The 25,331-nt window shown below is 39.5% G+C and overlaps 1 long non-coding RNA gene across 2 annotated transcripts in view; it reads left to right on the top strand.

Moving 5' to 3' along the window:
- LOC116959598 overlaps positions 1 to 25,331 on the top strand; it is a 47,753-nt gene that overhangs the window by 12,023 nt on the left and 10,399 nt on the right. For both annotated transcript variants that reach the window (XR_006164948.1, XR_006164947.1), the window contains exon 3: positions 19,292 to 19,332. This is a non-coding gene — a long non-coding RNA (uncharacterized LOC116959598). The remainder of the gene's footprint in view (positions 1 to 19,291; positions 19,333 to 25,331) is intronic.

The following is a 25,331-nucleotide window of genomic DNA, read 5'->3' on the forward strand; positions in this document are numbered from 1 at the left end:
TGCACGTGTACTCATGTACTGCTTGCTGTAGTACCAATAGAGCCTTGTATGTTTTGTGGATGCCTGCAGAGTAGGGCACCAAAGTGGTGGGTTGAGCTGGGTTTTGCCACCTTCATGCTAGCCATCTGCCTGTGGCCTTTACAAATCTGTGTTCAACCTCTAATTCTTTGTCTTCCGCCTTGTTTGAGGTGAAATTTCACAGAGGGGGAAATTATGTCTCACTGTATGTTTACATGAAGTTCATCACAACAAAATGCTTATTTAAATTACAACCCCTGGGTTGTACACGGAGATTATATTAATATTTTTTTCTTTGTACTTCAAGGGAAGAGTATATGTTGTACACAATTTATATTGGTCTTTTGCAGTTCTCTTGTATTCCTTAGATGCTTGTCATAGACTAAGTCTCTGCTCTCACTTATGTGTAAAGATGTGTGATACTACTTTGAGGAACCTATCTGTAACTCCCCAAAATCTTCCTCTCAAAGAAAATTTGCTCATCTACTCACACTCTGTTCCTTGTCTGTAGGTGAAATTAAACTGTAAGAGCATTGTTTCTCTTGTATCAAACACAGGATATGAAGTACTCTTAGGAATTAATAGTATCTTGATCTTAGAAATGGGAATAATCTCTATGTCATTAGTGTCTAGAGAAAGCTCTTCTGTCTGTAAACTTCGTAGTCCATAAATAGCAAAGCAGTCTTTTAAGAAAGGCAGACTTTAGTAGGCTAAATGACTCAAAGTTTAAATTAATATTTGGCATTCTAATATTGGGTGGACCCAGAATGTCTGTAATTACCCCATATACTGGGGTTTGGAGATAGTTATTCTTACCTCAAAATCTTTGTTGGTGATACATGTAAAGATAAAGTAGGAGTTGCTGAAGTCTAACTCAGCTACAATTTGTATATTAAAACAGGTAAGAAAAGGCTTTTCAGCTATATAAATAAATAAATGAAGCTACTTTCATGCTGCAGTGACAGCACAGGTGTTGATTTGGATGTGGTATTTAAAAAAAAAAAAAAAAAAAAAAAAGTAAAAAGTTTGCCTTAACTTCCCACGCTCCCCAGAACTGAAGGAGATAATCAGTTTAGGTAAACTGAACAGACGTTGTCCCAGGAGTGTGAAACAATTAGAAAAGGAAGATGTAGGCCTGGTAACAAGGATTATGTTGAGACAGCCAGATACATCTGGAAAATAGCAAATGTAATACCCACATTTAAAATGGGGAGACAAAAATAATTCATGTATCTACATATATTTGTACTACTGAGGGATTAAAAAAAAGTGTAGAATATTGAAAGAACAATTAAACACATTGAATAGATGGAAAAAGTCTTTCATTATAGCACAGGTTTTACAGTGTAGATCAAACCAGATTAATAACTGATAGATTCATATAGATACTATATATTCTTTGTCTAGCATAGTGCATCAGCCTGACATTCATAAATTTCAGTCATGAAAACTAGAAAAAGATTGGAAAAGGCATGTTTAATAGGAGAATTGTAAGATAAATTGTGATGTAAATGAATCATAAACAGATGATATGATGACAGGCATTGTTGAAAGGTGGATAGGTGGATTACAGTGCAGATTACAGGTGAAGCTCTCTGGATTAATTTGCGGATTAATCTTGTTTGCTGTTTTGACAGAAGTTATTTTTGCTATCTATAACTTTATTTGCTTTAAATCCAGGAGGGGAAAAAACCTCTCTAGGGTGAAAGATCAATGCACAATAAGGAATGGACATAAACTGTCCATAATTATATTTTGACTGAAAACTGAAAGAGTAGCAAAATTACATAGCACCCTCCAGTAAAAGTAAAGAGACCAAAACAGGGACATATTACTGCTAAAATAACTAAGTGCCTGCATCGTAGTGAACTAGCCTTGGTGATCTTTTAATCTCTATCTATTAATGTGCTTTAATGAAGTACAAACATTTTTTTTTTTTTAAATGTAAGTAGACTGAAAGGAGAATTTAAACTGCATGCAATGAAAGCAACACAGGGCCACGTTCCAAATAGCAAGGATACAGAAAAATGTCAAATAGTCAATCCTCAGCAACACCTCTGTCCTCTGTCCTGTGTAATGATTATGGGTGATCTCCTATTAGGGGAGAAAATAGAGTATGTAATTACAGACTGTACCATAACACAAATATTATCAGTGGGGCTGAGTCAACACTGCAAAGGGCAACTGTAATTCATGTAATTCGCTTTTAGTTTTAGTGTTGTAGTAGTAGGTTTGGGTGGGTTTTTTTACATATGCGTGTATAATTCCTATTTACACTAAGACAGAACACCAAGCATGTATTTTGATCAAACACTAAATAATTACTACAGGTTGAAAGTATTAATTCTAGGTTTATCCAGCCAAAGCAGTAAAAGTGATATAACTCACCATTCCACTTTTTTTTTTTTTTTTTTTCCCCTTATTTTCCCAACCTGGCAAATACTAGCTTTCTGAATTACAACTCATCAAGCAAGTTTCCAAGCATGTCCTAATCTGTCCACCCTCATCAAGTTCCAAGAAACAGAAAGGCTATTGCAGCTTTTAGTAGCACTTTGAAAATGTTGAAACCTCTTTGAATTGCACAGAAGGATCTTGGTCCATAAACTGTCCACAGCAAACATGCCATCATTGTAAGTTATTGATCCCTTTAAAGGCCAAACTGAATCAAAAGTTTTTAAATCCTTAAGAAGGATGTAGAAAATACCTAATTCTATATGAAGAAAAAAATGAATGCCTTCATGGTATAGATGTTGACAAACAACTAGGCAAGAAATGCCCTGCAAAGGAAGGATTAACATTCATTTATGTGATTTAGGCTAGTATAAATTTTGATGATTATGGAGTCGGTTGCTGACAGAAACTATGCTGCAGCACAACCATCTTCAGTAAATCTCAAATAGGATAAATAATCAGAAAGTACTTGTCCCCTGTTAAGTCACCAAAAATAAAGTAGAGGAAATATGAGTTTTGGAAATCATAAACACAATGAATCTATCAGTAATGTTTTCTCACACATATGGTAATATTTACTATGGGAGTGGTGTGGTTTTTTTTTCAGTTCTGCTTTCATAAAAATTCCTATGAACACTGAAAGTATTTGGAGATTATAGCCACCAGTTCTCATATTGGATTTCCAAGTTGACACTTAACCAACCTACTTTCACTTGGACTTTAAAGGTTACTCATAATCTCCTCTGATAGTTGTTTCCCGAAGATCTTTTGTAATTGAAAACAGAAGGAATTCAGTTAAAATGTTTGAATTTATGTAAACTTCTTGTTGAAAAGCCAACAAAACAAACAAATCTCTGAAGGGAGTCTTCACGCGTGTTAGAAATAACTGAAATCAGGCTGTGGGTACTGCTGAAACAGAGAAGTGTTCTTTATTTGATGCAATGGCAACTTCACAAAATAATCAGCTTCTAAGTAACTCTGAGGAACATGATTTTGTGTTAAAATCTGTGTAACAGTGACAAACAAACAGTGTGGTGTCCCTTGATTGGTCCCCCTGGTGACTGCAGGTTTTTTACATCATAAAAATTAATTTAGCAATGCCTCCTATGTTTTGCCACAAATTACTTTTTTATATTGCACTGTGAGCTTGGCAACTCTTCTAATTAAAATGTTTTAAAAAGAAAAAAAAAGGTGCATCCCTTGATTTTTCAGTTTTAATCCCAACATGGGTCCATTATCTCAGACCAAAAGAAAACAAATGATTCCTATCAGGAGTGATGTTCTTAAAGGTAAAATGGAAAATGCCTTGCTCTAATGAAATTGTATGTGATAATCAGTACAAGTCACGTTTTCTGGCACAGGCCCTTTAATTTTCATTTTCACCTTGCATGCCCTTAACTTACACAAGCACATACTCTATGTGTATCTACTATGGGACATACATGAATCTTGCTTGTTGTGTAGATGTATAAATGGCTGATTTATGTGTGCAATCAGGCATTCTTGTAGGCACATTCCAATATAAGCCACCAAAATTGTGTAGATATAGCAATCTTTCTTTTAGGGCTTCCTTACTTAAGTTCCCAGATATAAACTTTGTCTAGGCTGAAGTATTTTGTTGTTTACCATAGTCCATTTGCTAGACACTCAGAAATAGTGGATGAGTGGTCCCTCTGAATATGTAGGTTGACTTTGTCATGAGCAAGACTCAAAAATGTGCAAATACCTTACTAGGAGCCCAGTGTAAAATAGTTGAAAATAAGGTCCTTGAAAGAGTTACAATTGAAATAGAATTACTCTGTCATAATTTAGAAAAATGCTGTTGGATGAGTGTGTGACTGAGCTAAATATTTTTTATTTAGTTAGAGAATTGTAAGGCAAAACAAACAGGATTTAAAGGGTATAATGAGAAAAAAAAAATCCATAAATGTTTGGGAACTGTTAAAAGAAAATGCTTAGAACATCATGATATTTTATCTACTTCCATAATTTATCAACAAAAAATAGTTGTGCCTTGAAGGTCCTAAGCCCAGAAATGTATGAGAGAGAAGATATAGTAGTTTTAAAAGGAATTAAAGGTGGAGTAATTCATACAATCTGGGAACGCTTTAGGAAGGTGGACTTGTAACAGGACGTGCCTCCATGGGAATTCTCTTTATTAAAGAAGTTGGCTCATGGATTTCAGATCCCATGGTACAGTTTGCCACTTTTAAACTGTGTCAGGACTCGAGATGTGCTGTTCTGTGATGCTACAAGGTAGAATGCTGGAAATAATTTTCTTAGAAAGTCCCTCCAAAATCGTACATGTGATTTAAAAAGTAGAGCTGGAATAGGAAACACAGGTGCTTAAAGTGTTGCCACTGGAGGGGGAAAAAAAAAAAAGGAGGGAGGGGGGAGTGCATGACATACTTGAAGGTAACAAAGACATGTGAGCAAACTAGAACTGGCTTGTATTTTCCCATTAATTTTTTGGTCTCTTCCACCCCTCCCCCTCAACGTAGACTAATTAAAATAATTACAAATTTGTCTGGAACCCCCCTGGCTGATTGAATTGGTCATCAAACACATTGTGAGCTTCAGCCAAAGTTTATCCCATGACTGAGTCATGTTAAGGTTCCTCTGCTGTATGGTATGTTTTAATCTGTGGGCTGACATTACATTCTTTCTCCTAATGAGGATGCTAATAAAGCTTTCCTTCTATTTTGCTATCTATTTAATGAAGGTCATTACTACAATATGCACCTTTGGAATTGATGTTATTGTCCCTGCATCCTTGGCACAGCTTGAAAAAACTGTTTGGTGGATGCTAAAAGCAGACTGGGGACACTGAGTCATGTAAGCCTTATAAGCAGCGGAATTTAGGTTACAAATAGAAAAGTTTAATGAACATGATTCATCATCAAAGGGATTTACTAACAGCATCTGAGTTCATCAGAAACAAACAAGCAAAAAATACATGGTTATACCTAAAAAGACCTCCAAAACCAAAAAGACATCAGCATCAGGAGAGCTTATTTCTCCATGTGTTGCTTTTCAGTACATCCAGGAACAACAGGGCAGGAAGAGTCACTCGGTTTCTCATATATTTTGTTGTTTTCCAATTCCTTCCTTTCCCCCCTCCACCTCTATTACCCTTACTTTCTGTTACAAGTAGTTTGTAGAATCCCTCATCCTGTTCCCATTAGCCTGGTACCTCTAGGCACAGATTTTCAGGGTTATGATGATGGACACAGGGTTTTCTGGGTCTCCAAAGGCTGGAAAATCAAGAGCAGTTTTCTGCTTGGGACAGGGCTGTGCCTCTTGGGAGACCCACAGGGTAAAGTGTAGTGAACTAATATGTAAAGTGTAAATTAGGCTGTACAGTGTAGTGCATAGCAAACAGCAAGGTGATATGGGTTGGCAGGTGGAAAGAAAAGAGGTTTTTTTTTTGTCCCCTAGAGAGCTTAGGGAAGACTGTGCCTTGAAAAAACTTCCTGTGGTGCAGGACACTGTGCTGAGTTTAAGGCCACCATGTGACAGTCCTTAATGCTGTTAGCTAGGCAAATTCACTACATTAGTCCTCAGTTTATGAGTATGCAATAATGTTTACTTTTTAAAAGATGAAGGGCATGTGGATTAATGAAATTAGTAATTCCTGGGTGAAATCTGTAAAATTTTTCCATGTATAGTTAGAAATGTACACATGTTGGGAATGCGTTCAAGAGACTGAGATGTGAAGGTATGTGTGATATGTTTTAGCCTGTTTATAAATCTGAAACAGTAAAAAAACAAAGCTGGATAAACTGGATGTGGGTATAACTATTTAGTTTGGGGGGTTCACTTTTAAAAAAAAAAAAAAAAAAAAAAAAAAAAAAAAAAACAGCTGCAGAAATTGCTGGTTCTTCAGTCTCCTTCTGGAAGAGCAAGACAGAACAGCAAACTCTTTCATCAGGCCACAGATCCATCAGCAGATGGCAACTTTGGATAGCCTCCGATCAGGCTGGCTTGAATTAGAGATGAGTCCCATCCCCTTCAAGTGAGCACAATGCAAGGCTGAACTGGGAATTGGATCGTGTCTAAATATTGTGTCTGGATTCAAACCGCAGCAGAGTTTTGCTGTACCCAATCCAAGGGACTTGGTTTGAGCCAAGTTCTAATTACAGCTAGTAACTTAACTGAGAAATGCTGCTGTGTGTTGCCATCAGTAGTTCTGGGTTACCTGTCTCCTCTGCTGACGTTTTAGAGAAGACAGTTTATGTCTCCAGGGCACAGCTGGTCTCTGAGGGCTGGTTATAGCATTCCATTTTAACAATCAAAGAGGAAAAAGTTGTATTTGCTTTGGTAACTCTTTTTCACCTCCTTATTAGCCAGCTGGATTTAGGAGACACTTACTATGCACAATCTCCTGCTAAGTGAAAGCAAGGTAACCTCTGAAGTAATCAGTAGCTTTTAAGAAGTTGTTTGCAAATTAGGAGCAACTTGATCTTTCCCAACATAGTGCATAGATGAAAACGGGTAATAACTTGTAAATGGACTTTGTAACAGCAAAAGGACAAAACCTGGGAAATGGTTTTTAAAAGCAATTGTTAATGTAGATGACAAAAAACAGACAAGTGCCTCTAATTGGTTTTCTGAGTGCCTTGTTCTCAAACTAGCTGATTGGAGTTATGCTGCCTAATGTTACTCTCCACTCTGTAATCCCATGTCGCAGAGTGAAAGGAAAAGTGTTTTGGGACTGCAGGAAAGGCAGCCCTGTTTTCTACTCCCTGATCTTCCGTGTGTTCTTGAGATAATAGCTTAGGTTTATTAAATAGGTCTAGTGTCTGCATCTCACTGTAGACTATCCTATTTAACGTGAATCTGCTGTGGCTCTAGGCTCAGCTGCAAAAGGGTCTCAGCACCTCATTCCTTTCAGAGTTTTCACTGCCAAACACCCCTGCTAGGAATGGAGGTGATGTTCTCTCCTTGGACAGCAAAACAGAAACAGGCACAGGAGGACTGAGCCCATGCAGCATGCTCATCCTCACACAAATCTACCATAATGTAGGTCCTTTTTTTTTTTTCTCCTTTCTCCCCCTAGAATCTATTGTTTTATAGAAACAAGTATTTTATTTTGTGCACATGCTCGCAATTTATACCACAGACAGACACTAAGCTCAGGGAACTCGGGCATCTGAGGTGGTGTGTTGTTTACACTACGTGCCTGTGAACTTGCTTTGTGCGAGGGGCAGGCCCCAGACGTGCCCTGCCCCAGAGCCATGCTTCCCTGCCAGCCCCGAGAGGGGACACCGGCTGCGGCCGATCCCTGCTGCCGCCTCTCCTGCGCTGGTAAAGTCACTCTGGGTGAAATTAAAGGGTAGAAAACAAAACTTCCTCTCCCCCATCTTATCTAGTGGGAAATTAACTACCCCACGAGGGCTATGGGCCCTGACTGCTCTGCCCATGCGGGCAAAAGGATGATCTCATGTTTACTGTAAATTTATGGGCTAATGTACTGAAAGTCTGAGCTTAGACATAGCAAAGCCCGTGCAATATTTTAGGTTGCTTTAGTATGCATGGCATCCACATCTTGTTAACATGCCAACCTTATTCCATTCTTTTGCTTCATAGACTAGTACCACTTTATTAGCCACAAATCTATTATCTTCCCATTTGAAGGGCCCTGAATAGGCTTACAGCAATGTTCTGGTTTTGCAATACAAGTCTTTTCACATTGATAAAAATACTTCAAGAAATGAAAAATAAAATTCAACTGTGACAGAAATTCCAGTCGTTCCTTTCATCCTTCCAGTGTGAGCCAGCAGGTGCAACTTGACATTCTTTAAACAAACCTTCCCCCTACTTTGTGGCTGAAGAAAGGCTTTGGCAAATGCTTATCTTTTGATATGATGTGTACTTGACAAAATTCACAGGGAGATCTGAACTGCTGCTTTGAAGCAAATGCTTATTAGAACACTGGAGCACTAAAGGGCACTGTGATTTGGCTCGGTTGCTAGTAAGACATCAAGTAAAATGTGCCCATTATGTCAATTCAAAGTCAAGTCTAAACACTCTGACTTCTGAGAAATCTGAAGAGATTTTGTGGTTGTGCAGCTCTGCTGCTTTATTGCTTATCTAATTTGCATTTCCTTCTCTGTCTGTCAGTTCCCCTCTGCATTTCTAGTTGAGCGGTTGGTGAATCATCTGGAATTCATTAAATATTTTCCATTATTATATTTATTCTCCACTTTCAAGTCGCCTTGTCCTCTCTCCCTCTCCCCCAAAAGGCACTACATTTCCAGCTGAACAGGAAAGGGGTTGGGGACCCATCTCCATTGCACAGCTTTGGGGTTTGTTCCAGATTCTTGCCTGGTCTTTGCAGATATTCAGTGGGGAATATTTGATCTAGAATATTTGGAAAGGTGTCATGAAGAGTGAACCAGAAGTGAGGATGGGAAGTCTCACATTGTTGCCCAGAAAAGGTTTGTAGATGTAAGGAAACTAATGCATCTCTCTCTGCCCTGAAAAAAAAAAAAAAAAAAAAAAAAAAAAGACTGCTAGAATGCCTTTTGTCTCTTCTCTCTCCTTATGTCTTGAAATTCCCCATGAAATGTTATAGTTCATTGCAATGTCATCTTTCTTTCCTGCATGTGAATAACCCCCCTAGCCTGGTGATAGCTGGATGTGCATGAGCAAGCAGCTTCAGACATGATTCTCCAAGCCTGCAGAGGGCTCACAAAATGCCTGACCTGCCTCTTCCACAGCAGATGGCAGATAATGCCGTCTTGGTAGAGGATATCTCTGATCCTAACAAGCTGTCTAATTTAGCAGAGGTATTTCAAGATGCAGCTTTTGCAAGCTTATGAAATGCAAGTTCAAACTTGAAATTTGATGTGAATTTTTAATGATGAATTTGAGTAACTAGAAGAACAACCTCCCTGGATTCTTAGTTTATTCACTTTCACTTGACATATTTAAAGCAAGACTTGATAACTTCCTAACAGATTTTCTATATTCAGAAACCATACTCTCGAAACAAGACTTTCTGGTGTGGTCGTCAGGGCCTGAGGTGCTATTCAGAGAGTTAGAGTTGACAACTGTAAGAGTCCATCCCGGCCTTAAAATGTGGAGGCATTTTTCCATCCAGCCATTCTCAATAGATGAAAACCTGCCTGTATCTGGGGTGGGAACAGCTCCTCTCTGAGGTGAAGGGAGAGACTGTGCTGGAGGTGGTCTGCAGGAGCCGGGACCTTCAGTGTTCAGCCCCAGGGAGGCTCCAGACCCACAGGACACGTCCTGACGTGTGCCATCCACCCCCTGAAATCAGGAAGCCTTTCTCCCAGTTTAGGTTGAATAAATGAATGCAGATAATTAGTCATTGCATCAAACATCAGAACCAAGCAAGGAGAAAGGTGATCAGGTTTTTGTTTTCTATGCTGTTAGAGGAAAAGTACTTGGAATTGTTGATTTGTTAAAATGTTCAAGAGACACTAGTTTCTTTTTCTGAAAGCTAGCATGCAAAGATAGCAAATGTAGTATTTTGATTTGAACATACAAGTTACATCTGAAATATTACACCTTACAGCACCAGAAAAGGCATACATACATACACACACAGGAAAAAAAAAATAAAAAAAAAATCCCCTGACAAGGTTAACTGCCCTGCAGAATGAGTTGGGAGGGCACTTTCGAGTAACCCTGGGCAAGGAGTACAGAGGGCTTTATGTGTCTAGACTTGGTGGGGATTGAGCCATTCAGACACGGCATTGGACTTGCCACAGGTATATAGAGGTCTGCTCAGACTCAAGTGAAATAAAATTGCAGTTTGAGAAGCTGTTTTAGGAGGGGCTTGTAGCTTTCAGGTAATCCTGTGGTCAGGTGAAGTTATCACTTCACAGAGTGCAGTGCAGGTTGCAGTTCATACTCAGGATTTGTTTTTCTCCCTAGACCAGTGTAAGAGCTAAGTCCCTTAGAAGCAATGAGGGTTACTGGCTTGAAGGCATATCTGTTGTCAGTAAGTCTTGCCCTCAAACACTGAAGAGCACTTGTGCCACTCCTGTCCCTGGACTTGTCAGGTTTCAGGAAGGACCAGCTGAGTTGTCAAGGTTTGTTAACCTCTTGGCATGAAAACAGTAAACTACACGTGTTCAGTAAAACCGCAAGCACTTCACTTTAACTCAGCAGGATGACTGTGCTGAGCAAGGGACCTCAGTGAGATGCGTATGCGGACCTTATCTCAGCAAGTGGAAGTGCTGAGCCAATAATGGCACGATGGCTTTTGGCATCAGACTAACAAGCCAGGCTTGCTGACGCTAGCACTCTCGGATTTCAGCTCCTGGACGTCGGGCCAGCGCACTGGAGACGCTAAGCCTGTACTATCACAGTACCTAATGACTTGGCATCATCTCCTCAAGCTAGAGCTGCCATGCTAATAACCACAGGGGCTCAGCCTGCCACTTAGCCGCAGACCTATTAATTAACAATGCTAAGCCAGGAACAGCAGAGTGTCGGGCAAAATTCATATCGATGTCTGGCCTGAAAGAGCTTTGCCTCTATTAAAGAGATTAATAGTCATAGTAAAGAAAGTGAAAATCTGCTGTTACACCTCCTGGTTTGGCTGCGCATTGCAACCCTCTGTCTTCCATGTGATGTTGTAAGAGCTGTCATCCCTTTTTCAGAGGCTAAAGGAATCTGGTTTGACCTTTTTTATATAATCTTTTTTTCAGACAGTCTCTTCTTGCATCTAAAATTAGATGCAGCTTCTGAATTCGCATCAAAGGCATAGCAGAGCACCTAGGGGAAAAGAGTGTGTGAGGCTAAATCTAGAAGCCCTGAGAGAAATTCACTGTCAAATTGGAGCAAAGGAATAAAAAGAGCTATAGTTTCCAGGTTTGAGGGGTTTTTTTTATGTATGTCCATGAGACTCATATTTTCTAAATAGGAAACACTGGAAATGGGTAGGGAAAAAAACCCTAAACTCAAACCTGATTATGTTTCTCAAACCAGTTATCTGTAAAGTAAAATATATTTCATCTTCTCCAATAGAAACCAGGGGATTAGGGAAGGTGATTTCTTTTCCCCCCATTTTCCACAAGTTTCAGTCTCTTCCCATGCCTAGTAAATGTTTCCAAGAGTCTGTAAAAAGACATTTGGGAGGCTCCCAAGCAATCAATATTCAATTAGCATTTAGTACTACAATCTTTTCAAATTAAAACCTATGCAGTTTCCATAGTGACCAAAACAAGATGAGAATCTGAGTGAAAAGTAGCTGATGTAAGTGAAGATAAGCAGATAGCAATGTAAATATTTTAAATGAGTTTGGGGTTTGTTTGTTTCATTGGCTTGGAGGCTTTATTATCCCAGGGTGTATTTTGAGGAACAGACTGTACTACTGACTCGAAAGAACTCTGGCAATGACTAGGCAGCTACATCCTGGTGTGAAACTCTTTCGGGTGCTCTTCAGTGTTCTCTGTTAATGCTTCAGATGAATAAATGTCCAGGAAAGGTTATTCTTAATTTTCAGCTATCCATGTAGCTTCACCAGATCTTTTTCCTTATGGCACTACAGCTCACAAAGATTCACATCTATGATCTGTATCTTTCTCTGAAATTTTACTTACAAATGAGGCTCCGTGCAATGCAGAAGGGACTCAGTTACTCACCTGCCATCCCGCAGTGGTGCCACTGTCCCGTCAGTAGCATGAGCCCACCAAAGCAAGAGATACTGGTTTTACTACAGAAAAGACATCCAGCACAAAATCACGTTCTTTTGCAAAGTTCCTTGAGTTCTGCTTTTAAACTGAATTTTGTTTAGGCAATGATAAGTAGATATAACCATCTTCATGTTTTGTTTGTTGTTGAGGTTTTTTTTTTTAATTAGGGGCTGGGAGAGTTTGCCCAGAGATTTAGGGTGGGACAGGAATTTTTGTAGGTAAGAAGATGGTTTTGTGCAATGTGACATTTAAGTTGCAGTCTATAACATGTTTGTGCAGTGCTCAGAAGAATGGATATCCCTTTAGAAATAGAAAAATCATGATTAACATTTGGCTGGTTGTGCAGATGAAGCATCAGAGGCACAAAAAGCACATAATCTGTATTGGTTTTGTGAAAACCAGCCACAGGTATAAACCTGATTTTAGAGAATTTTCCCCCCAAAATACTGGCACTGTTCTCCACTTTCTTAGGCTGGTGCCCTTGAGGCTGAATACAAGCTCATGATGAATTGGACACTTTTAAGCCACAGGAAAACGCTGAACTGGCCATAGAAATTTCCTGGCCTTTAAGAACAGCGTTCCTCATGCTTTCTAAAACATTTTAAAAGTGAGGTGAAGGAACAAATTCCAGATTTGCAGCCTTCCAGTCTGCAAAATTTGCAGTCACTGGTGTGCATTGCCTGCAGCGGGTGCCTCCACACTTCCACATGGTTAAAGCTGAAGCTTTAGGGTCTGAACACTGAGGCTGATTCTTCTCTGCCAGTCATCCTGTTCCCTGTTGCTCTTTAGCTGAGAGTTGAATGCATGTTTAGAGCCCCTCACTGAGATTTTGGCCCCCATTAAGCCAAGTCAGTGCACGTGCTGAATCCTTGCATAACTAGTAAAGCTACCTACCGGTACTTAAGTTACCCAGTGGGGTAACAAGCTCAGCAGGATGGCTAGGCTGTCCGTGTCACTACAGCAGACACTTATCTGTAATAGGTGATTCTCTGCCCTACATCAGTTTGAATGAGACAATTTTTCCCTGCAACAACAACAACAACAAAAAAGGCAAAATGTACTATAATAGTTTATATACGTTTGTATTGCTCTGATATATCCATAACAGCATTCTGCATGAGATCCTATACGGTGTGGATAATAAGACAAATTAGGTATTCCAGCTGCAAAAACACAGTGTACAGAGAATGATGTGCAGTTCAGCTGCAAAAATATGGCGTTCGTGTGACATTACGTTCAACCCTCTTCTCCCAAGAGGTCTCCCTTCTAGGTCAGTGTGGAAAAGACAGCCATTGCCAACACAATGCAGTCCGTTTGCTTGGGAATCTGGATACTTGCCTTTTTGCAGTTGTCAGCTGGGTGCTCTTAGCAAATATCAAAATCAAATAAAGAAAATTGGACTATCAACATCCAAAAGAAGTTAGTAGAGATAAACACAGCTTGATTTTGGGGGAGTTTTTGTGTGTGTGTGAGAGAGTAAAAATAAATAGACTTTTTTAACGTATTTAGTTTCCATTAAAGGGGCACTTCCACAGCTTTGGTCTTTCCATTTGGGTCCCTTTCAAATTAAAGTATATATTTTATTTGGCTTTGTTTATTTCCATAATCATCATCACCATCTCCATCTTACATCCTGGTAGATTTACTGAGTGGTGCAGCTCCCTGTAAGAGAAGTTCTTTTATCCAACCATAATTTGTCAGGTGTGCATCTACAACTGCCATTACAAACTTGCACCACTTAGAGGTGAGCAGCAAATTAAAACTTCCTGTGAGAACAACCTCACCGGTTTCCTTCTCTTCTGTCCCTGCTGCTGTTGCTGGTGGCTGGCTGTGTGTAAGATACTGGCTCTGCAGGTTTCTATCCTGGCACCATGAGTGGCTGGATGCTTCAACAACTGCTTAAAAAGGTGATCTTATAAGTCACAGGAAAATCCCTGAATTGCCTAGTTCTGTATTCAATCAAGGTTTATGAGGTTTTTTATTCCTATTATATAATAATAAAACCAACTTTAAGGATGCAGACTCAGAAAGTCTCAGCTGGTAGGATTAGGAAAAAAGTCCTGTTGCAGCAAATTTACTGAAAGAAACAGCTGATATTTTGTGTAGTCTAAATTTTCCCTAATCCAGTACATCCTGTATTCTATTGAAAGCATCGCTTCACAGTGTGATTCTCAGCTATTGTGCATAATTCATTTACTAATGCAAATTGAATGGTCCAGACAACTGTTTTTATTTTAAAACAAACAAACAAACAAACAGACAAACAACAACAACAAAACACAAACAAATAAAAAAACCCAAACAAACAAACAAAAAAAACAACAGCAACAACAACAAAAAAAAAACAACCCACCACCAAAAGCCAGCAGAAACTGCAGAAGAACTCAGGGGTTTTGCTGAATATTTAAATGATTGAAAGTTCACAGCTCTGTACTTTTTTCCCTTTTATGCACATCAACCTGATGTCCGCTCTGAGGTAAACCCCTTAGTTTCATTATCCTGAGAAGTTGCTACTTGCTTATGGTTCATGTTCTGACCATCCAAACTTAATGATCTTTCTTGATCTAAGTTTTGTTTGTTGGGTTTTGTTTTGGTTTTTTTAAGCTATTGTGTACTTGCAGCTATAATTTACCTCAGCTGTACACTAGCCAGGAAATAGCAAAACCTCTTATTAAAACTCTAGAATTAATATTTTACTGACACTAATAATGGAGGAGCCATGGCCAGAATGGCTGCATACACCAAGCTATGGCCTGATTTTCTGTGTCCTCTGAAGATTATGCTCACAGGTCGAAGGTGAGCCGCCTTTGAGGAAGAGTATGAGAGAAGTATGCACTATTGCACTGCCTTTGTCCATAGTGAACAGTGTTATTTTATGGCCTAAGATTGAGGCAATTATGGAAAATTCAAAACCAGATGAGATGCAAGCAGGTCTGTCAAGGTTTTGATTATGAACCATGTGCCAGTGGGGCAGGCAGAGTACAGAAGGCTGTGGTCCATTCACAAATTCAATTTTTCAAGAAATCCAGACCACAGTGTATGATTTGATACTGAAACTTGGAGAGATGAGGGAAGGTGGTGTCTTGCTGGATCTGGCATGTCTGTCAGCTGTAAATATTGGCTGTAAACAAACACATTTCAGATGGCTTTGGGCTTAAATGGAAGTGTCTGTGTCTCCAAGTACTTCAGAAGAAAAACTAGGAGCGCTGCTGACATCTCTTTAAGGGATATTACCAAGTGGCCTCTTCTCTGCCTGTACATCTGCCCCTGTGGACAGCGTGGCCAGGAAGGGTCTCCTGTGTGACAGGAGGGAGCATCGGGGACTGAACTCTGCGTGGCTCCAGGCATGCCCTGCTCCACCATAGGTCTGCTGGGGTTTGCGTGTTTTCTTTCTGTTTTGTTTTTTCTTTTCCCCACTTAAAGTGATTCTCTTGCAGCTGCAAGAGTTAATGAAGTGCTGAAAATGGGCCTGTTACTCAGCATAGGGGAAAAAGTCTTCCCTCTCCTGGCTCCCCACAGGCTCCACAAGTCCCTTGGATGGGTCACGGGGGAGGACTTGGCTGTTAGCTCAGGCAGCACAGCCTGATGAGAAAAGCTTGGGAGTTTTATAAACAAACATCTAGGCAGCTGCATCCCACCCAGGTTGGTGATGGGAAGACAAACTGCAAGATGTAGCTGGAGATCTCCTCAGTTACTGTGCTCCTGGGTCTCCTCTGCAGCAAGTGGAACTGCAGGCACTCTTCTGCATGCAAAAAGAGGGTTTTGATTTAGGATAAAGCCATTTGCTTTGCTTTGCATTTGTCAACCAAGGTGTTGACATTTGCCTTGTTTTGGTTTATTGCACTTAAGTCACAGCTGTAGACATTCTCCAAACTAGTTATTGCTCACAAATAAACACAGACGTGTAAGACATTTGCTAGCATATTTACTTTTCCAGTGTGAAACTAATGAGTGAGATAATTCTTTAACAGCTGTCTTGGTTGTGCTGCCCTTTCCTGCCAGGATCACGTCCTGACCGTGAGGGGGAAAAAAACAAAAAAAAAGAAAAAAAAATATCAAAACCCAGTAGAATGATAGCAAACGTAAATATAGCTGAATAATTGAAAGAATAAATGACTAATTTCAGCAAGATCATGAGTGAATCTGAATCCTGGACTCCCTGTCCTATGCAAAGAGCCCTGAGAATGTTTATTTAAGTGGGAAACATTCTCTGCAAGGAAATAGATAAATAGGGATCTCAGAAGTTCAAAGCTAAGGTCCTACAGAAGAAATTCCAAAGTTCAAGGGCCATGCCCTTAATTGGTATACACCATTGGTTACAACTTATGTCCATCAAAGATCTGTCTCTTGATGCTTGTTCACATTATTTGATCTTCTTGAGTTTGCAAATATTGATCTTGTTTGATTTTAGTCTGGAGGACCTTCTGTCTCTTCAAGCTTTAACAACAGATAAAGATAATGCTAGAATAACCTGACAGGTGGTCAATGGCCAGGTGGTTTTGGTCCTGTCCTGAAACAAAAAGGAGAGGGATATGTCTAAGTATAGAAGGAGTTATCAAACGATGTAAATATATACATCTTTAAGATTAAATCAAAACTGCTTGTCTCATGTTGTTGAAGTCTCTGGAGAAACAATTCTCAAAAGACATTTTATGGCAGCTGCAATCAGTAGAAACCAACTCTTTTATTTACCAATACCTTCATCAGTGTTTATGTGAGTTAAGTAACAATAATAATTTTCTTCTATGTGTATGTTTCCTGCATCTATGAGATAAATTTTGCCAAATAAATGAAACAAGAATGTATCTTCAGAATGTTTGAGAGGTATGACATACCATTTACAGCATGCTCCAGGGGAAACTTGTCAATAGAATTGCTTCTCTCAGCAGCATCTGTTGGAGCTGCAGACAGAAAATCCCAAAGAAATGTCAGAGATTCCTAAAGTAACGACAGAGTAAATTTCAACTTATTTTCGAAGGAGGTATCTACTTCTCCCATGGTATGACAATAAAGCTGTCACAGATCTGAGCAGGCAGTTAGCCTCAGAACGCAATGCTTCTGACCCGTGTGTTTGTGTAAGTCAGATACAGAAGTTGTAGCACAAATATCTCGGAGCATGTTAGAGCTGAGACTGTCTGCTGCGTTCACCAAAGACCTACCAAAATTTTGCTTATGTCTACATTTCTTGTAATTTAGGGAAAGTACTAAATACAGTGAGAAATATAACTTTTTACCGAAAATTTCCAACTCATTCATGGTTTGGACAAGGCTCTGTGTGATACTTGGTTCCCACAACATGCTGAGGTACCAGTAGAGCTGTTGTGGAAGCTGAGGGGCATGACGCAGTCTATGCTTAAGGACCATGTGTTGAAAAAGTTTGGCTTTAACTCTGCAACAATGTTGATAGCTTCAGAGGACATTGCATCATTCATTTATTTCAGTGGGAGCAGGATTAGCCCAAGAGCCCTTGAGCCTATGAGTGCAACTCAGTTTTGCTCCAGTGAATTCATCCTCCATACCTCTGACTAGCTGTCTTTCAAAATCACGTGCTTTCAAAATGTGGGAGTTTTGATGGGGTTTTTGTTTGGTTGGGGCTTTTTTTTTTTTTTTTTTTTTTTTTTTTTCCACTTTTAACAGGGGAAAACTTTTTTTCATCCACTATTTTCAGAAGTGTCTGTGGGAATGAACCACCACAGAGGCATCTTGAAATGGCTTCAATTTAATGATAATTCAGTGCCAGATTCTGGCTGGTTATAACGACTCCCAGGGAGATGTTCAGACCTCATTTTCCCTGGTTTAAATCCAACCCCTGTTAACAATGTCCACGAGACGACATTGTTACCTATCAGGAGGCTTGCGTAAGATGAACTGGTGTTACAGCACAGTTTCTAGCAGACTCCATCACACTGGGAATGTGAACAGCATCTGAGTCCCAAAAGCCTTTTCACTGTGCAGAGGGCTGACTCGGTCTGGTTGACTGCTTCTGGTTTCCTTGCTGTAAGTGACACCATGCGTAGTTACTCAAAACTGCTGCGCATCTAGAGTGCCTTGTTGGGTATTTTTTGACAGGACAAAATAAGCATTAAAAAAAAAAAAATTATTTCAAAAATAATCTGATGCTTACACTAGCATGGAAATTATTCACATGTTTCAGCAGTGCTGTTTTGCAGCGCTGGAACAATTGAAGCCCCTGACAAATTTAGAGCCTTAAAAGGGACACAGCAAAAGTTAAGCACTTTCAACTGTACCTCCAAGTCATTGATTTTAAACACCTAAGCCTTTGGTTTTCCATTTTTAGGCAGGAAGTTTATTAGCAAGGAAATATACATGCTTCAGGAAAAGAGGGGCCTCTGGTACTTTCCAAGTCAGCTTTTACGTGACTTAGGTTCATTTTGAGAAGAATAATTTATAGTGGCATGAATAAATAATAGCAGTGAGTTCTAACTGTCCAAACTCGGTACATAATATCCTGGGAAAATTTCCTCTGCTGCGTGCTAATGACTGATTGTTGGCTTTTATGTTGTGAGCGACTGTAATGAGTAAATCATTTGAAAATAACTGACGTGCTCAGGTTTGTTTAAGCAACACTTGTCAAGCTACATTTTCAAGCCAATGTGAGATATGAGTTCAGTTTACTGCTGCAATCAGTGTGGTCTCTGCCTGCATTTGTAAGCAACTATGCAAGATCAGCTGCTGAAATTTAGAAATTAGTGGTTTACTGTGATTTGCATTGCACAAAATTGCCATTATATCAGTGTCTCTTCTCGTGACAATAAATACATTTAGACACTGGGTAGGTGCCTAGCTCATCTGGGAAGACCATTCATAGATTAATTGTAAGAGCAATAGTGAAAATGTATGCCCTCATTCATTCAATTTGTGTGTGGAGATATATTTTCAAAGTGTTGTTAATCACATCTTGTTGACTGCTCCTCTAGCTGCATCCATGGTGTGTAAAGATTCCTTTTTTCTTTATCTTATTGCAGCTTTACTGGAATGGCTCTTTATTATTTTTTTTTAATAGTACATTAATCCAAGAAGAGAGTGTTGTATGCTTCTCTCCTTGTCTACCACTGCTTCTTACTTATATGAGAAAACCTTGAAACTTTATCACGAAAAGTAACAATATCAAATGTTGCTTTGCTTTTCAGTTGCATTTCTTCATTGGTGCTAGCAAGAGGTCTTTTGAAAGGTAAGGACATGTTTCTCTATCTCTTGAAAAGGAAATAAAATGCTTGGGCAAGGTGATAACTGGACACTGCAAGTTTTCCTCTGCCTGGTGAAGCCTACACTGCTTGTGCTGGTTTTTTGCACAAGCAAAGTTTTCTGAGTTGTTTTCAGAGAAAAATCAACAAACAACAACAACAAAAAAATAGTGCAAAATGTAGTCACACGATTTAGAGGAGCAATAAATTTTCTCTCCATTCTACCAACTTTCTTATCCCAGGTGACAGTTAACACATCCATCTGTCTTGAATTTCTCCTTGGCTAGCCTCACTGTAATATCCAGGCACTGAGGTTTAATATTAAACAGAGCAGTGTAGCAAGGAAGTCTTGCTCCTGTTAATTTCTGGCTTTTGACAAGGACACAATTCCTTTCAATGTCACAAATGCGATTTAGTTTTTTCATTTCTTCCAACTACCTGAGAGTGCAGGTTTGGGTTGTGGATTGCCTGATGTGAATATGCTCTTAACTGGATTAAAAACCCAAGCTCAATTCATGGAAGCTACCAGAATATCACCCAGGTATTATAACAGCTATGGGTCACCTCTGAATTGAAGTCAGTCTTGATGTGGTGACATGGATTTCAAAGGTTTCGTCTCTTACTTACAGTTCTTTGAGCCCGTCAGTTCCATTGCTCAGCATTCATCTAAGTTAAATCAGCTCTTTTTTAACCTTTTTTTTTGGTCTCTTCCTTTCTTTTGCATATCTTCATGGAAAGGTGACCCTGCCTGTTGAATCAAGGGTTGAAACTACCCCACTGATAATGGATAAGTGGTTGGATTACCGAATATAGTTTTTTACCCTGCTTTAATTTCTCACAAAATACTTGCCTCATTTTTAACTAGGTTTTGTGTTGGGGAGTGGTTCTCTGTCTGCATTCATGCTCAACTCTGATTGCTTTGGATCCAATGCACTCATCTGGATTTAGTATTCAGGGGGCAATTCTCTATCACAGTCACATGCATAGCTTCTTACCATCTGGCATCACTATGGCTACTGCTGGCCCAATGCAGCTTCCGTGGTAGTCAATGGAAATTTTTGAGTCTGACTTCACAAAGCAATACATCCAACACAGGAGAGAAAATATGTTAATCCAGAAAAGGTACCAGCAGAGATCATCACTGAAGTATACATTTGCTTTGCTTTGCCCTGTTTATATCGTATGGGAAAATGTAATCCCCACCTGACAGATGGGGACCACTGTCCCCATATTCATCCAGTCTTTGTAAAGGGATGAAGAACTGTGGAAAACTGGGTCCTCCCAGCACCAAGTTAGCAGCCTAACTCTGGTGTCATTCTTGAGAAAAGAGCTGTGGGATGAAAGCAAGTATAAGGTAGAGGGAAAATCAGATAACACAGCATCATATTGACAAATTTGGAAGCAAAGGTTAACAGCTCTTTGGTGTTATGGAAAGAAATACCCTCTAAATCCTTCTATCATTATGTTTGTTTTAACAAAGCTGTGTGTGTGTGTTTGATACCTGATTAATTCAAGTCCTCCGTTGGTGCTATAGTTTTTTTCTGGAATCAGAGAATTAAAAGATCATGTCGAACAGGGTTCTCAAATTAGTTGAATTACTGTAATCAAGGGCAGAATTTGGCCCAGTATCTTGATTGTATTGCTATCATCTGCTTCATGTGCCTCTCTAACACCACGGCAGTAGGAGAGCTAGCAGTTTCAGTCCCTTTGACCCTCTTATGAATGAGACCAGAACCTCCCTAGGAGAAAGGGAGCTCCAGTATTTCAAAGGGATTTTCACATAGACTTTCTAACTATTATCTTTTTCTCCTCTCTTCAGTTTATTCTTTTTCTGTATATTAAAAATCACTTTCCCTCCTCTGGAGAGATTTTCCCTATCCCATGCCCTCTCTAGTCCCAGTTTCCCTGACCCTCTTTTTACCTTTCTTTTCACACGGTACACAGTTTGGGTTGTTTTCAAACAAATCTGAACTTTTGCTTTGTTCTGATTTTATTTGTGGCCTGAAAAACAAAGCACATTAACTTGAAACAGATACTGAATTGCCTATGGGGGTAACTTGCAAAGTACTGATGCTTGGAAAGTTCCCAAAAGAAAACAAAGCCCAGCAGTCTTGCCTTGTTTGTAGAGCTGATGGAGATCAGTGACTCCTAAACCTTTGCCATCTCCTTCCAACAAGCCCCCTAAAATAACAAATACATGGGCTATGTCAACCAATTATGGTCTTCTGAATTATGAGCCAGACATAAGAGTGACATTTAGATTGTTTCTGCACATAAACATTAGTAGCTCAGTTTTGGGGCAGCTTTGTCACGCATAGCAAAGCTGTGCTGATTTACTTCCATGGAGAATCTGGTCTGATACCCCGTAGCAAACAATTGAAGCGATGGATCTAGAAAACAAAGTTCACTCCATGTGGCATGAAATACCTCCTCAGGGTTTTTGTTTCTTGCTTCCTGTTAATATGCTAGGCACTCTACAAGCAGGGAAGTAATTTTCATATGCCTGAAGTCTAATCTAGAAAGTAAAGCTGACAGGGCATATTACCTGCAATGGGACCCAAGACCAGGCTGAGGAGGAGAGTGGGATTTCGCAGTTGCGATATGCCCACACCTCAGTGGCTCAGAGCACATGTGATTTGAATCAGCTTGTGGAGCAAATGCAGGCCAATCGTAACACTTCAGTATTCATTCAGCTGACAGAATGGAGTAAAAAGCTGAAAGTTAAATATTTTTCTATGCTTGTATCAAGAGAAGGGCACTAACGAAGGCGGATCCTGTGGTCCCCATGTTTTTAATGATAGCCTGGAATAAAGCCATTGCCCATTCAAAACTGAAAATTTAATAGTGAAATTTCATTTCATTGCTAAAGAAGTTGAATATTTTTACCCATATCATAGAAAAATGTCACTCTTTCTTGATGCCACATGGTACATAGAGTTTCAAAGTTTAAAAAGGGAAAACTTTGCAGCCTGAAGGGGAGTCCCTGGCTAGAACTTGCACACAGACAGGGAAGGAAGAGGACACCTCTAAATACAGCGTTGTCCAAAAACACAAAGGTGGGAGTTTTGTTTCCTGCTCAGATGGGAACATAAATAGGGTTGCTATTAGAAATGGTATTTTTTTCTACTTCTGTTGCGGAAGCAGCAGTAGTGTTTCCAGTGTTGCTGCTGATAAGATGTGGAGATGCAGCTTATACTGTGTCTCCTGTAGCAAATAAAAAGTGGTAGTGTGGGTTCTCTCTGCTTTCAGTAGGATTTGCCACAGGCTAAACATGTGCTTGCTTACCAGGCTAGGTTGCTTTACCTTGATCCATAAGAATGATTCATGCTTATCACAAATAACTGCGCAGTGAAAACAGTGTCTGCTGTGCCAGCAATACCGAGACTTCAAATGGCAAAGCTTCTTCTACAAAGATTGCCATGCATTTGGATGGCTGCATGCCAAAACTACAGTGCATGTTAATTTGACTTGGCACCTGTCAGTCATACAAATTAGTGGGGATCTTGATCAAAGAATACTTTTTTTATTGATTTCCTCTTCATGCTTACTGAAGATATATGCTTGTCTCTCTTTGTTTGGCTTTCCTTACCCTTCTTACTTTCCTATGTTTTGGACTTAACAAGTTCACCTATATAGACATAAATACTCATCTAAATAAAATAGCATGCAATAGGCAGGCATACTAAAAGAAGGAATGGTTTATTATCTGTCACTTGTACACAATGGATGACTTTGGTAAGAAATGGGACATTAAAGACCTCATTTCTCTTGCAGCAGTAGTGTGGTTCTCTGGAGCGACTCCAAAGCAGGCAATGGAGTTACACTCTTGTAAACACTGACAGCTAAATCGAGATGCCAGACCTGCGAATTTCCTCTCACAGCACCCTCTCTTCCACTGCATTATGCAAATGTATTACGTGTGTTCACTGCTCTCAGCATTTCTTTTTCAGGCCCCATCTATATAGAATTACTGAAGTCATCTAGGTAATAACTTGAAAGAAAATAGACTCGTTGACTGAAAGATTTTGAAATTGCAATCAACCCTTGAAAGAGAGAGTGAAATCAGGGACGAGTAACAGATGGTGGTGGTGGCTAATCTTTCAGCCTATTATTTTACCATATGGGGGTCTATGCCACAGACTTTCATACTGAAAATAAAAGAGAAATTAATCATTGTGTGACAATACATTAGTTAAATAGCTCTGTTGCCGTGATATTTGCCTCTATTTGCAACCATATGCAAGAATATAGGCTCTAAAACAAGGTTCAGCTGCATGTAGGCTGTGTTTGTGGTGACACACGACTTCAGAGGAAGAAGATCTACACCATTTAGTTTACTCAGAGAAAATGAATCTTCTGGCTATGCAAAGAAGTCTGTGAAAGGAAATCTACATACAAACACCCAATGGACTCTAATAGGAAGTTATACCTTCTCTGTGGATTTGAATAGAGAATTACATCACATGCACAGGACTGTATAGGGTGGTTAAAAAGAGAAATTATTTCATTCTGTGTTACGCCGACAGTCTCTTAGCTGGCCTTTCTCCACTGGAGGCAGGAGTGATTTAATAGCTGCAGGCCTTTATAAGTCACTTCCATTCAGCTATAATAAACATCTATAAATTTATGTATTAATTTCCTATCAAACTTCATAAAGCTTTTCTACAAGAGAAACACCCAGAGAGCAGTTGTATCTATTCTATTTCTCCTGTACAGGTTTCCTTAAAATGCTATCAAGGTAAGATCATTTCTCTATTGGTAAATCAGAACTAAGGTACTAAAGTTCTAGTTAACTTTTCTGCTAGCTATCTTCTCTGTGGTTAAATGTAGTAAGGAGAAGGACCAGCTTGAAAACACTCCCAGCTCTATCTGACTACCAGAGTGTGTTCCAGAGCTCACTCAGGCTTAACATGGTTGCCTTAGGCATGATAAAACTGGTTTTAATAACAAATATTGAGTAATACAGGTTTATGTATGGTCATGACTAGAGAGAAGATAGGATAGACGTCTTGGTTTGAGCCTGCTCCAAGCCTTACAACCATACCTATGCATCAGCATGCAGATAAAAACTCTGAGGTCAGGAATTGGTGTATCCATCCACTGATCTGATCACTTAGTTGACTCAAGTAGAGAAAACCATTCTCAGAACAGAAGACTAAGTGGCCCAGTTGTGTTACTAATTTATAGCAGTTTGATGTGAACTGCAGCCAGGAAGTCTTCAATTATTCTTTGCTCCAGACACACTTGTTCTCTTAACTGGCTGTTCACCACCTACCTACCAAACTGTCAATAAACCCCTGAAATGCTTCATCGTCTGGTGTTGCTGTCCCAACATGATATGAACAGAAGGATGTGCATCAATGGAGAAGGAAAAGGCATTCCTGTCCTCTAGACCCTACTGCTATGACTGTTGAGAAGCATAATCTCTTCCGTGTTTTATTCTTATTGTAGTGACATTGATTGTGTGTATAAAAAGGAAGTAGATTTTCCACTGTATTTTTAAAACACAACTCAGCTCTAACAGGGGCCAGAACCCCTGTTACTACACTGTGTAAGAGCTTGAGCTCTCGTTTTGCACAATTTGGCCTCAGCTAATAATCTGAAATGCTGTGGTCTGTTTGTGAGATCCTGCCAAGACCAGGCTTACAACTGCAATATAAATATAAATAACTGTCATTAGTGGTGGTTTGGAGGTGCATGCCTTTGTAATGGAGTAGGAGTAATAAGAAATCTAGAGGTCAAAAGTAAGTCATGAAATTTTGAGAGGCTAATGAAAAGCAGAGGTGAAGGTTGCATCTCTGAAAAATTGTTTCCCTTTGTATTCTTGATTCCATCCTTGCAGAAAGGGCTTTTTCCCGTGTGTGCATACTAGGAAAGAAATATGCACAATTTGATGATATATTTCATGCACAAAATGCTAACAGAATTAATGTATGGATCTATTGTGATAGACAGTGCTGCAACTGGCCTCAGTGAACGGGTACCC

This window comes from Tyto alba, unplaced genomic scaffold (genome assembly GCF_018691265.1).
Source record: "Tyto alba isolate M040663 unplaced genomic scaffold, T.alba_DEE_v4.0 Super-Scaffold_14, whole genome shotgun sequence".
NCBI lineage: Eukaryota > Metazoa > Chordata > Aves > Strigiformes > Tytonidae > Tyto > Tyto alba.